We start from the raw sequence: 14,284 nt of genomic DNA on the forward strand, positions 1-14,284 counted from the left end.
TATTTGTAAGCAAAGGCTACGCTGTATGTGTTAACTTCACATAAAATCCCAAGTTCAAGAAACATCGGGAAACTGCGGCACTCCAAAACGTTTCTTTAAAAAAATGGACAAAAAGACATCACTTCAATTCACCTTTCTATTGTTTGTCCGGGCAGGCTAACGCGTTTCGGCAGTTATGCCTTTCTTCAGAGATGTGCGGAAGCCATTGTTTTTTTTTATGAGCTGGTGAATAGGTGATAACTACAATTGCCCACACCTGTGGAAGGGCGGTACATAGTGGTAATAACAACATTAGTGAACCAACAATTATTACAATATACATATAAATACATATACAAACACAGATCAGCAGAATAAACTTGATAAATAGCATTCAGGTATCATGATGACATATTGGAAATTTGAGACATTTTTAGTGGATTTAGTTACTTCCTACTGCACAGTAAAGGCTACAAAAATAGATGCTTGGGGGTATCTGGATAGAGAGACTGTAGTTGAATGTATGTAGGAAAATATACATAGGTACTCAAAATACAGCACATCCATATGATCTACATGTTAGCATCTCTGTAATCCTATGGGTTGGTAAAACGTATTTTACTGTAAGAGTGGCATATTAGAAATCAATTGAAATCTTTAGGAAAAGTTATGGTCCTATTCTTTAGAGAATACTTCCAGTTGCCTTACTAGTGTGTGTGTGTGTGTGTGTGTGTGTGTGTGTGTGTGTGTGTGTGTGTGTGTGTGTGTGTGTGTGCATGCGTAAGTACAGTATGTGACTGGAGCATGGTTCTCTAAAGGGGTTTTAGGAATACACTGAACTTTTCAACTTTGTGGAAACACTCACCTGCTCCCTTTTAGGAATGTAAATGGCATAGTTTGGTAAATGAGCAGTTTTATTTTCACATGAAATATGAATGTTGACCTTGTGATCCAAGACACCCACTACCTATAAATGTTTGTCATTGTCTCTCAATCCAGGTGTGAACAGATCATTGGTCATGTAAAACTTGATTCACACCTTTACATGAACATCTTCAATTGCTTAATTTATAAATAACGATGAACAACTTGCAGGCATCTCTATAATTGTCTAACATAATGCCCTTTGGGACTCCTTAACATATATTTAAAGAGGCATCTCCTTAAAATATTCTACATCGAATTTAGGCGGGCCAACAATTCCACTGTCATTCGTATTAAAATAATACAGATATGTCCGGCAGACTACATAAACTCAAGATAACTGTGTCTTTTAAAGAGAAAAATGCGCTTATGCTTTCCCCCCCAAAGGTTTAAGAACTAGCCCCGCCTTAATTTTACAGTCTGTTCTGCTCGTTATAGTTGGAGCGACTGTTCCACCGTCAGCGTTGAAGGTTACCTCGTGCATAGTGCGTAAACGGTGCAGGGGGAGACGGATATTCCGCTGCTCTCACACACACTCTATCAACCGCGCGGTAATGATGCTAGCCTGAATCTTACCTAAGGTTTTCAACAAACCAAAATAATATGAACTTGAGTAGGATATTGTAAAAAAAACTATGTTTTTGTGAAGAGCGTTCGTCAGACCATATGGCAGTGCCTTTGGTGGAGCAACTTATCATTTGCTTCTGAACAACCAGACTCGATGAACAATTTGAGAACTTTGAGCAAAATGTTCAAGCCAAACGGAGGACTTCAAACGCGGTGAATTTGGATATCGTTGGATTTAAAAGACGGATCCCTGTAAGAGCAGTGATTCAATCAAACTTATGGCGTGAAGGTAAGAGCATATCTTGCTCTGACATCTTAATTAACACAGGTCTAACGCTCTAGAGGTTAAATTGTCCACATTTAAGATAGACTAACCGATACCTGCACTATAAAGGAAAGTGTAGACTAGATCCAGTTGCTTAAAGTGATATTTCAAGATCATAATAGTTTTTTTTCATGTAATTAATGCTTCTTCCTTTTTAAGTTTTCAATTGGTAACAATTTGCGCACGGCTGAATTTGAGAAATCGATGAGGTATTGAGTAATTTTATTGAATTGGAGCATATGCTGTAGGGCAGTGAAAATTTCATGATCAACTAAACGATGTGCTCTAGGCTATGACATTTGCGTGCGTGAGTGCCTGCGTGCGTTATTATGTGTGTTTTTTCGTGGGTGTCTGTGTGCATGCATAAATATGTATTTATCTGTTGCGTGTTTGTTTGCAAGCATGCTCTCGGCATCAAAGTGAATTTTTGTGGATTTAAGGATGATTTCTGTGTAATATGCCAGTGATGGAACATGAAAAGGTTGCATATTGGTTTTCTTCAAAGGCCTTGATGATGGAGCAAAGCAAACATGTGATTATGTACACACTCACCACTAGTAAGTAATTTAAAGACTTATTGAATGTTTATGGTCTGCTGTGCCCCAGTGACGGTGTGTTTTTGTGATCCTGTGAGGGAACTGCCTGTTTATCTCATGCAGCTTCTTGTTCCTATCAACAGTCTCCCGAGAGCAGCAACACCATCTTTAATATGTCTTAAATGTTTTGCCTTAGAATAGAAACTACTGTTACATACAGTAGGCTACACCTGAATCAATGAGGGTTGTACATGTAAGGGGTTTTGTTTTGACTCTACTCCACTTTATTGTTGTATTTATTACTCTTTATGGGGTCTAGCAAAAATTAAGGCAATTATACAACAACATAGATTTCACAACAGATTGAGTGTATGCCCTCAGGCCACTACTACCACCACATATCTACAACACAAAATCCATCTGTATGTGTGTATTTTATCGTGTGTGTGTGCATGTCTGTGCCTGTGTGTGTGTGTGTGTGTGTGTGTCTCCTCACAATCTCTGCTGTTCCATAAGGTGTATTTTTTTAAATCAGTTTTTAAAAATATATATCTAATTTAGCTAAAACAGTGTTTAATCCCTCAATTAAATTTATTATATGAGCAATGATAAAAATAACAAGGTGGAATCCACAGCCGACAGTCGTACTCATGAAAAAAGATGATGATAATTGCTATTTTCATCATTGCTCATATAATAATTTACTTGTGAGGTACCAAACACTCTTTTAGCATAAAATGCCAGCAGGCTTTTGGAACATATTTAAAACAATTACACAATTACTGAGAAATACCTAATTAGCCTGAATGGTGACAAATTAAAATGACTCAATACTCTCCAACTGCAGAGAAACATCTTTAAATGCAAACTGCGGAGAGACAGGAATAAATGGACACACTGTGTGCAATAATTATTTTAAGCCACAGAGAATAGCAACTGTTATTACAACTGAATTGCAGTGATTTTGGGTCTGATCAAGCTATGTTATGCTACTTTTATGATTATTTCTGTTTGTGCTGTCCGTTGTCTTGCTTACTGGCAGGTCGGAAGCCTATAGCTCCATACCATCTCAATTACGATCCTCTCAGCTCTCTGGTTACTCTGTACTGTATCTCACTCTTGTGCTGCTGATGGCATTCCAAGCTGCTGCAATTACCCTACAGATCAGGGTTTCCCAAACTCAACCCCCCCCCCCCCCCCCACCCCCCCACCCCCGGGTGCATATTTTGGTTTTTGCCCTAAACAGCTGATTCAAGTCATCAAAGCTTGACTATGAGTTGGTTATTTGAATCCACTGTGAAGTACTAAGGCAAAACCCAGGAGGGTGCACGTTGCCTACCCTATTTTCTAAACTAGAAGGATTCGAACAATCTAGCTTTGTTTACACGCTTGAGTCATGTTTGGTTTGTTTGGAGGTAGACTGTAGGCTTCAGCAGATTTCCCCCTTGCAGATAGCTAGCTGTCTCCCATGATTTATGAAGACCTCCATTTGAATAGTTGAGACACCACCACACTAGTACTGTAGTCTGCCAATACATCATGGCTCATGTTTCCATACCTTCAGTTTCAATAACCACAACATTAAGACATCATTTTCTGGTGTGGGTAGACGTTATGTGACATTGGGGTTTTTCACATGTCATCTACAAAATTGCTTCCAACACTCTACTCAGCAAACTGGATGCAGTTTATCACAGTGCCATCCGTTTTGTCACTAAAGCACCTTATACCACCCACCACTGCGACTTGTATGCTCTAGTCGGCTGGCCCTCGCTACATATTCGTCGCCAGACCCCCTGGCTCCAGGTCATCTACAAGTCCATGCTAGGTAAAGCTCCGCCTTATCTCAGTTCACTGGTCACGATGGCAACACCCATCCGTAGCACGCGCTCCAGCAGGTGTATCTCACTGATCATCCCTAAAGCCAACACCTCATTTGGCCGCCTTTCGTTCCAGTTCTCTGCTGCCTGTGACTGGAACGAATTGCAAAAATCGCTGAAGTTGGAGACTTTTATCTCCCTCACCAACTTCAAACATCTGCTGTCTGAGCAGTTAACCGATCGCTGCAGCTGTACATAGTCAATCGGTAAATAGCCCACCCATTTTTACCTACCTCATCCCCATACTGTTTTTATTTATTTACTTTTCTGCTCTTTTGCACACCAATATCTCTACCTGTACATGACCATCTGATCATTTATCACTCCAGTGTTATTAATCTGCAAAATTGTAATTATTCGCCTACCTCCTCATGCCTTTTGCACACAATGCATATAGACTCCCCTTTTTTCTACTGTGTTATTGACTTGTTAATTGTTTACTCCATGTGTAACTCTGTGTTGTCTGTTCACACTGCTATGCTTTATCTTGGCCAGGTCGCAGTTGCAAATGAGAACTTGTTCTCAATTAGCCTACCTGGTTAAATAAAGGTGAAATAAAAAAAATAAAAAATAAAAATCATTTAATTGTATTGGTAAACAACTGAACTGATATTCCCACTTCGAGTACCTTTTCCCGAGTGTGTCAACTACCGGACATCTCTTGCAAGCAATGCTCACAGAAAGGACTGGAGATGGAGGAGGCAATTAAGTCCAAAAACCAATAAAATGTATGGTCTGCTTATGATGGTGCAGGTTACAGTCATACACTGACACAGTGCATCTGTCTGGTCATTAAGGGGCTGTAGGGGCCAACACGATGAAGGGGGTGTAACGTGTCTGACCAGGAATGAGAATGTTATGTATTTTAAATGGTATTTATGGCATGTGTCATATGTTCAGACAAACTTGGGTTCAAATAGCATTTGTTTTCTTCCAAATTAAAATATGGAGTGTTTGATTGTCTGCCAGCTATGAGGGGTATACACTTTTAAGACTTATTCCATTGGTTGCAATGTGCCATGCAAGCTCAATCAAGCACAGCTCAATTATTTTATAGAAAATGAATACTACTTGAACCCAGGTCTGATGTACAGTATCCCTAGTATTTGTTGCATCCAAAATACCATCTACTGTATACTGTCTGGATAACAGCTCTTCTTATTGAAACACAGAGGAGTACATTTTTACATAACATAGGGAACATTTCAATTGCATACTCCGCACGTCCTCTCTCATTTCTCCTCAAAACCCATTGGAGGAGAAGGTCAGAAGGGAGGGACCGTATAAACCTTTAGTTGGCCCTTAGTCCCTTTGAACTCTTATCCTAAGCTGATCAAAACGTCATATTTCTGGCATCACACTTGATTTTAAATGTTTCCTGACAAACCTTATCTAAACAAATGGTCCACGGTGAAATCCTTGCCTTATCATAAGTAAGCAGTCTTGGTTATTTTGGGTTCTTAGAAGCAGAGATCCTTTCTCCCCCTCTATCTCTCTCTCATCCACTGCAGGATTATAAAGAGACAATGCTCCCCTGGGAGACGTTTAACTCCTTTTAGTCACAGTCAGGCTAAATTGTCAAAGCTCTCTCCACAGACATACGAACACGTGCACACAACAATACACACAGGCATAAACACACACATTCATATGGGTGTCCTCTATGGTTACTTCTGCATGGCATGATAAAGTATCACAGGTACAGGAGCAGTGCGTGGGTAAAATCACCAGTGAAGCCAAGCCAGGAAAAAAATCTGTATTACAACCTATGTGTTGTGATAATTGCGTCGTTCACCTGTTAGTTCATATGCCTTGGCACTGTTATATATCTATATCTAGGCCTAAGGCCGAGACCATAAGAAGACACAGTGGCAGAATAAATTCAAGTCCAGAAAATATATTGCATGCAACAAACAGTTACATTACCTACAGTATGGTCAAGCAAGTTCATGTTTCTGACATTTTTGGACTAATAAACAACTATCGATTTAAAACCAAAGAGTTGACGCAAATCACAAAGAATACACTATTGCAGCATCATTTCAACTTAAAAATTTCAACATCAATCAATCATCAATCAAATTTATTTAGAAAGCGCTTTTTAAATCAGCTGATGTTACAAAGTGTGCAGGTGTAGAAGCACGGTGGCTAGGAAAAACTAGGTAAGGCCGGAACCTAGGAGGAAACCTAGAGATGAACCAGGCTATGAGGGGTGGCCAGTCCTCTTCTGGCTGTGCCGGGTGGAGATTATAACCGGCCAAGATGTTCAAATGTTCATAGATGACGAGCAGGGTCAAATAATAAATCAAAGTGGTTGTAGAGGGTGCAACTGGTCAGCACCTCAGGAGTAAATGTCAGTTGGTTTTTCATAGCCAATCATTCAGAGTATCTCTACTGCTCCTGCTGTCTCTAGAGAGTTGAGAACAGCGGGTCTTGGACAAGGTAGCACGTCCGGTGAACAGGTCAGGGTTCCATAGCCGCAGGCAGAACAGTTAAAAAAGGAGCAGCAACACGACCAGGTGGACTGGGGACAGCAAGGAGTCATCAGGCCAGGTAGTTCTGAGGCATGGTACTAGGGCTGAGCGAGAGAGAGAAAATATACTTACATTCACACAGGACACTGGATAAGACAGGAGAAATACTCAGATATAACAGACTGACCCTAGCCCCCCTGACACAAACTTTTGCAGCATAAATACTGGAGGCTGAGACAGGAGGGGTCGGGAGACACTGTGTCCCCGTCCGACGATACCCACGAATAGGGCCAACCAGGCAGAATATAACCCCATCCGCTTTGCCAAAGCACAGCCCCCACACCACTAGAGGGATATCTTCAACCACCAACTTACTACCCTGAGACCAGGCCTAGTATAGCCCACGAAGATCTCCCCCACGGCACGAACCCAAGGGGGGGGGGGCGCCAAACCAGACAGGAAGATAACGTCAGTGACTCAGTGGCGCACCCCTCCTAGGGATGGCATGGAAGAGCACCAGTACGCCAGTGACTCAACCCCTGTAATAGGGGACAGCAAGGGTGGTTCGTTGCTCCAGTGCCTTTCCGTTCACCTTCACACTCCTGGGCCAGACTACACTCAATAATAGGACCTACTGAAGACATGAGTCTTCAATAAAGGCTTAAAGGTCAAGCCCGAGTCTCTCTCCTATGGATAGGCAGACCATTCCATAAAAATTTAGCTCTAAAGGAGAAAGCCCTGCCTCCAGCTGTTTGCTTAGAAATTACTTGGGATAGGAGACCTGCGTCTTGTGACCGTAGCATACATGTACGTCAGGACCAAATCGGAAAGATGGGTAGGAGCAAGACCATGTAATGCTTTATAGATTAGCAGTACAACGTTGAAATCAGACCTAGCATTAACAGGAAGCCAGTGTAGAGAGGCTAGCACTGGAGTAATATGATCACATTTTTTGGTTATAGTCAAGATTCTAGCAGCCGTGTTTTTAGCACTAACTGAAGTTTATTTAGTGCTTTATCCGGGTAGCCGGAAGTAGAGCATCGCAGACTGATATCTAGCCGACAGATAAGATCAACACCAGGCCAGAACTTGTCTGTGAAGACCAATTTGTGTTTACAATCTCTCCAAAAGTATGTGGTGATCGATGGTATCAAAAGCAGCATGAAGGTCTAGGAGCACAGATGCAGAGCCTCGGTCTGACACCATTAAAAGGTAATTTACCACCTTCACAAGTGCAGTCTCAGTGCTATGATGGGGTCTAAAACATTGTTTGTCTTCAGGAAGGCAGTGAGTTGAAGCGCAACAGCTTTTTCCATTTTTCTTTTGAGGAATGGGAGATTCCCTTTTTTTTTCTGGGTCAAAGTTTGGCTTTTTCAAGAGGTTTTATTACTGCCACTTTTAGTGAGTTTGGTACACATCCGGTGGATAGAGAGCCGTTTATTATGTTCAACATAGGAGGGCCAAGCACAGGAAGCAGCTCTTTCAGTAGTTTAGTTGGAATAGGGTCCCGTATGCAGCCACCAGAGGACTACGACACAACCTGATGCAAGTGTTTTCTGTCAATGACATTTAGCTTCTGGTGTGACGTGATTGGTATGAACCAAATCTAAACTGGCTTCCATTGACACTTTTTTTGGTGCGCCAGGAACATTCAAAGATGAGCTCACTCAGATTAGCTCAACTCCGATTGGACAATTATTTTATGAATGTTTTATCTAAGGAGGCCAAATGCTCGCTGGCTTGCTGTGCATTCAATGCTATGAATGGCAACAATATCATACCCTTTTTGACCAGACAGCATCAGATGGATGGGCTACACATACTGAGACAGAGGGGTACTGTTTTGTTTGCTCGGACGCTTTCTCCGGTGAGATACATTCCGCTTCTTGCGAATTGAAGGAAATTCATGAAACACAGAAACTATTTGTAAATGTTTTGGGGAAGCCTGGCTTCTCTTGGCAGCCATGAATACACACCACTGCACAGGTAAAAAAAAATGTACAAAAAGATGCATGTTAAGCTCTGTACAAGATCGAGACAACGATTGTCCAAATAACTGACTATTGTGCACAAAAAGAGAGAGAAGAAAAGTGCTTGAGTGACATGAAATCTCTCAACAACATCTCAATGTGGTAACGTGTTCAGTCAAAAGACCATTAACTGTGAATGTGGCACTAGATCTGGCCTTAGACATTTAGTCAGAATGACTAGCTTTAGATTAAGCCTTGGTACAAACAGATGGTTGGTGACATTGACAGACTCCGAGGTGTGTAGGGAACAACATTTACCCAGGTATGAAGTGCAGTACCTCTCTTTTGTGATGTTAGTCTGGAAATGTTTCAATAAGATCTAAATGTTAGACTACACAGTGTGGGTTAGAGTGTGTATAGTTTAAATAGCTTTTTAACTGCAGTTTAGAAATGTTCCCCCAAACTGGTACAAAACCTTACTGTGTGACCATTACTCTGGGCTTTGATACATACAAGTAATGGTCCAATCAAATATGTTCTTATTAAAGATGAAAGATTTACATCTGGAAATAGCATGTGTCCATTTAGACCTTGGCCCATAACCTCATCATCACATGCATTCATTAAAGGGTTCAGTGTTGTTATGGCTTAGGATCTGCCATGATCGGCGGGCTGTCAGTCATTCTGGGATGTTAGCTAGTAGCTACACCATGGGAGCCCTGTTCATGTGGAGAGTGAAGGTGGTTTGTGAAATAAGAATGGGTTAATCAGGCTCTTGGGAATGAAGTAGAAGCATAGGCTATATGTAAAAAATATCTCTCTCTCTCTCACTCATAACAAAGAAGTATGTGGACACCTGCTAGTCAAACAGCTCATTCCAAAATAATGGGCATTAATATGGAGTTGGTCCCCCCTTTGCTGCTATAATAGCCTTCCACATTGCTGTGGGGACTTCCATTCAGCCACGAGCATTAGTGAGGTCGGGCACTGATGTTGGGTGATTATCCCTGGTTCGCAGTCAGTGTTCCAATTAATATTAAAGGTGTTCGATGGGGTTGAGGTCAGGGATCTTTGCAGGCCAGTCAAGTTCTTCCACACCGATCTCGACAAACCATTTCTGTATGGATCTCGCTTTGTGTACAGAGGCATTGTCATGCTGAAACAGGAAAGGGCCTTCCCAAAACTGTTACCACAAAATTGGAAGCACAGAATCATCTACAATGTATGCTGTAGTATTTAGATTTCCCTTCACTGTAACTAAGGGGCCTAGCCCAAACCATGAAAAATAGCCCCATACCATTATTCTTCCTCCTCCAAACTTTACAATTGGCACTATGCATTCGGCCAGGTAGTGTTCTCCTTGCATCCGTTAAACCAGTTTTTGCGTGTCCAACTGCCAATAGGTGAAGCGTGATTTCTCTCCCCTGAGAACGCATTTCCAATGCTCCAGAGTCTATTGGCGGCAAGCTTTACACCACTCCAGCCGGCGCTTGGCATTGCGCATGGTGATTTTAGGCTTGTGTACGGCTATTCAGTCAAAGGACCATTAACTGTGAATGTGGCACTAGATGTGGGCTGGTCCTCTTAGACATTTAGTCAGAATGACTAGCTTTAGATTAAGCCTCGGTGCAAACAGATGGTTGGTGACATTGACAGACCCCGAGGTGTGTAGGGAACAACATTTACCCAGGTTTGATGTGCAGAACCTCTCTTTTGTGATGTTAGTCTGGAAATGTTTCAATAAGATCTAAATGTTAGACTACACAGTGTGGGTTAGAGTGTGTATAGTTCAAATCGTTTTTAACAGCAGTTTTGAAATGTTCCCCCAACTGGTACAAAACCTTACTGTGTGACCGTTACTCTGGGCTTTGATACATACAAGTAATGGTCCAATCAACTATGTTCTTATTAAAGATTTACATCTTGAAATAGCATGTACCCATTTAGACCTTGGCCCATAACCTCAACATCACAGGCATTCATTAAAGGGTTTAGTGTTGTTAAATGAATAATATCTCTGCAGCGTAGCCTAGTGGTTAGAGCGTTGGACTAGTAACCGGAAGGTTGTGAGTTCAAACCCCCGAGCTGACCAGGTACAAATCTGTCGTTCTACCCCTGAACAGGCAGTTAACCCACTGTTCCCAGGCCGTCATTGAAAATAAGAATGTGTTCTTAACTGACTTGCCTGGTTAAATAAAGGTCAAATAAATTAAAAAAAATTGCTCCTGTGTGGGATTCATACTCTCCATAGGCTCCCCTTTTCATAATTTAGTCCTTGATCTCTCTGATTGAACTGTCTTACGCACAGATTTTCAAGTTTACATTTTCAAGTTTTTATGTCACATGTACAAGTACAGTGAAATGTCTTTCTTGCACACTCAAAACCCAACAACGCAATAATCAATAACAATGTAATACTAGAAAAAAAACACATGAGCGATAATAAGAAATATGAAAAACACTAAGTAAGTAAGCATACTATATACAGGGTAGGGCTGACTCCATTTAGTAGACTGGTAAATTGTTTGGTCGATAGGCTGTTGGTCGACTGAGATTTTTTTTGTTGAGCAGTCGAGCAAATAATGGTGCAATAAATCTAATGTTATTTAAGGACAGACAAATGCGGTTTCTCCCACGCTGGATATGGTCGCTGTTTCAGAACCGCGGACAATCTTCAGTGTGCAGTAGAATTACCTTATTTCCCTATGTTGCTATGTGCATAACAGCAAAGTTAACCAACATATTGGGATGAAAACAATGTGGGGGAAGCAGCAGCAGCAGAGACAAGGAAACGGCCCTTTCTTTAGCCTGTCTCCAAATTGAGGAGGTCTATAATCAAAAGCCTAACTTTTAAATGTGCCTGGCTTTATAAATCAACCATATACAGTGGGGCAAAAAAGTATTTAGTCAGCCACCAATTGTGCAAGTTCTCCCACTTAAAAAGATAGGTACACTTCAACTATGACTGACAAAATGAGAAAAGAAATCCAGAAAATCACATGGTAGGATTTTTTATGAATTTATTTGCAAATTATGGTGGAAAATAAGTATTTGGTCAATAACAAAAGTTTATCTCAATACTTTGTTATATAACCTTTGTTGGCAATGACAGAGGTCAAACGTTTTCTGTAAGTCTTCACAAGGTTTTCACACACTGTTGCTGGTATTTTGGCCCATTCCTCCATGCAGATCTCCTCTAGAGCAGTGATGTTTTGGGGCTGTTGCTGGGCAACACGGACTTTCAACTCCCTCCAAAGATTTTCTATGGAGTTAAGATCTGGAGACTGGCTAGGCCACTCCAGGACCTTGAAATGTTTCTTACGAAGCCACTCCTTCGTTGCCCAGGCGGTGTGTTTGGGCTCATTGTCATGCTGAAAGACCCAGCCACGTTTCATCTTCAATGACCTTGCTGATGGAAGGAGGTTTTCACTCAAAATCTCACGATACACGGCCCCATTCATTCTTTCCTTTACACGGATCAGTCGTCCTGGTCCCTTTGATGTTCCCACCCCCATGCTTCACAGTAGGTATGGTGTTCTTTGGATGCAACTCAGCATTCTTTGTCCTCCAAACACGACGAGTTGAGTTTTTACCAAAAAGTTATATTTAGGTTTCATCTGACCATATGACATTCTCCCAATCTTCTTCTGGATCATCCAAATGCTCTCTAGCAAACTTCAGACGGGCCTGGACATGTACTGGCTTAAGCAGGGGGACACGTCTGGCACTGCAGGATTTGAGTCCCTGGCGTCGTAGTGTGTGGTAGGCTTTTTTACTTTGGTCCCAGCTCTCTGCAGGTCATTCACTAGGTCCCCCCGTGTGGTTCTGGGATTTTTGCTCACCATTCTTGTGATCATTTTCACCCCACGGGGTGAGATCTTGCATGGAGCCCCAGATCGAGGGAGATAATCAGTGGTCTTGTATGTCTTCCATTTCCTAATAATTGCTCCCACAGTTGATTTCTTCAAACCAAGCTGCTTATCTATTGTAGATTCAGTCTTCCCAGCCTGGTGCAGGTCTACAATTTTGTTTCTGGTATCCTTTGACAGCTCGTTGGTCTTGGCCATAGTGGAGTTTGGAGTGTGACTGTTTGAGGTTGTGGACAGGTGTCTTTTATACTGATAAAAAGTTCGAACAGGTGCCATTAATACAGGTAACGAGTGGAGGACAGAGGAGCCTCTTATTAAAGAATAAGTTACAGGTCTGTGAGAGCCAGAAATCTTGTTTGTTTGTAGGTGACCAAATACTTATTTTCCACCATAATTTGCAAATAAATTCATAAAAAATGCTACAATGTGATTTTCTGGATTTTTTTTCTCATTTTGTCTGTCATAGTTGAAGTGTACCTATGATGAAAATTACAGGCCTCTCTCATCTTTTTAAGTGGGAGAACTTGCACAATTGGTGGCTGACTAAATACTTTTTTGCCCCACTGTATATATCTACATAAATAAGACAGATCTGGCTTCTGTTGCCTCTTTGAGTGTTTGTTTGTTTAATAGCCTACTACTGCCTTATGCAACTGCAAAATGTTGGATCAAGAAATTTCACAGATTCGTCAGTTTAAAAAAATCTTTGCTATACTGCAATAAAGGCTTTACTTTTTAATTTTTTAAAAATAAACTGTTAGTACTTATTGATTTTAGTGTTTACACTGTTCCAAACACGCAGAAAAACTATATTGTAATCTAACAGCACTTGTTTGTCACACATAATATGCACGCAGCTCTCGCCCCTACACCCTCCTTTTTCTTGATCACCTTATTGTTGTTATTATTATGATCATCATTATTATAATAATAATAATGTCCTAATCATTAGTAAGCTTTGTGTAGTAGCTTTGTATAACCACCATCGAGCTGTAGGCCTAAGTGCGTGTCCTGTTTAGTCTTAATGCCGTAACTTAGGCCTATATTTCAATATATAGGCTACTGTATCATTCATTCATTTGTTCATGCCATCACACAACATACATACATTCATGCTTTGAAATGCAATCAAGCATTTTAGTTTAACAATGCAATAACAAGGGGAGCTTTGTATAATTAGACTGAACATGAAATAAACAGCAATTCATGAATGTGTGATGTAATACAGGCTTTTATATATCATTTTTCCCCCTGTTAGAACACTCTCTGGTACACTTATTTGGTGATTACACTGTTCCAAATGGTCAGAAAAAGTAATAATATTGTAGCCTAAAAGCAACTGTTTGGCACACATGATACTCACTCAACTCTTGCTCCTATACCCTCCTTTCTCTTGATCTCCAATAGTTTCCACAACTAAGTCAAATGTCTTCCACAGATCGGATTTCCCCTTTCCCTCCTGAGCAACTAGTCAACATTTTCCCGTTTTAGAGTTTATTTTTCATGTCCTCTGCATCAATTTTTTCTGTCACGTGTTTTATTGATGTGATTATGATAGGCTATAGGTCAGGCCCTATTGGTTACATGCATGGATGTTTACATGTTTCACATAAAGAGAGCAACGGTTGAGAGAATAGGGAATGTTTTGCCTACACAAATTAGGGATTTCAATAACAGAACTTTTCAATCAGAAACAAGTAAGAAACTAAATGGCTGAAATGATGTTGCTGCTTCAGTACAGACCGCGCAATAAACACTTG

General features: G+C 40.9%; 1 protein-coding gene across 1 annotated transcript in view; it reads left to right on the forward strand.

Annotated features, from left to right (window-relative positions):
* The first annotated feature begins 1,351 nt into the window (after positions 1-1,351).
* LOC109909573 (D(2)-like dopamine receptor) overlaps positions 1,352-14,284 on the forward strand; it is a 48,621-nt gene continuing 35,688 nt past the window's right edge. The window contains exon 1 of the mRNA XM_020508596.2: positions 1,352-1,759. The gene's annotated coding sequence lies outside the window, so the exon portion shown is untranslated. The remainder of the gene's footprint in view (positions 1,760-14,284) is intronic.

Source organism: Oncorhynchus kisutch, linkage group LG18 (assembly GCF_002021735.2).
Source record: "Oncorhynchus kisutch isolate 150728-3 linkage group LG18, Okis_V2, whole genome shotgun sequence".
In the NCBI taxonomy this organism is placed as follows: Eukaryota; Metazoa; Chordata; class Actinopteri; order Salmoniformes; family Salmonidae; genus Oncorhynchus; species Oncorhynchus kisutch.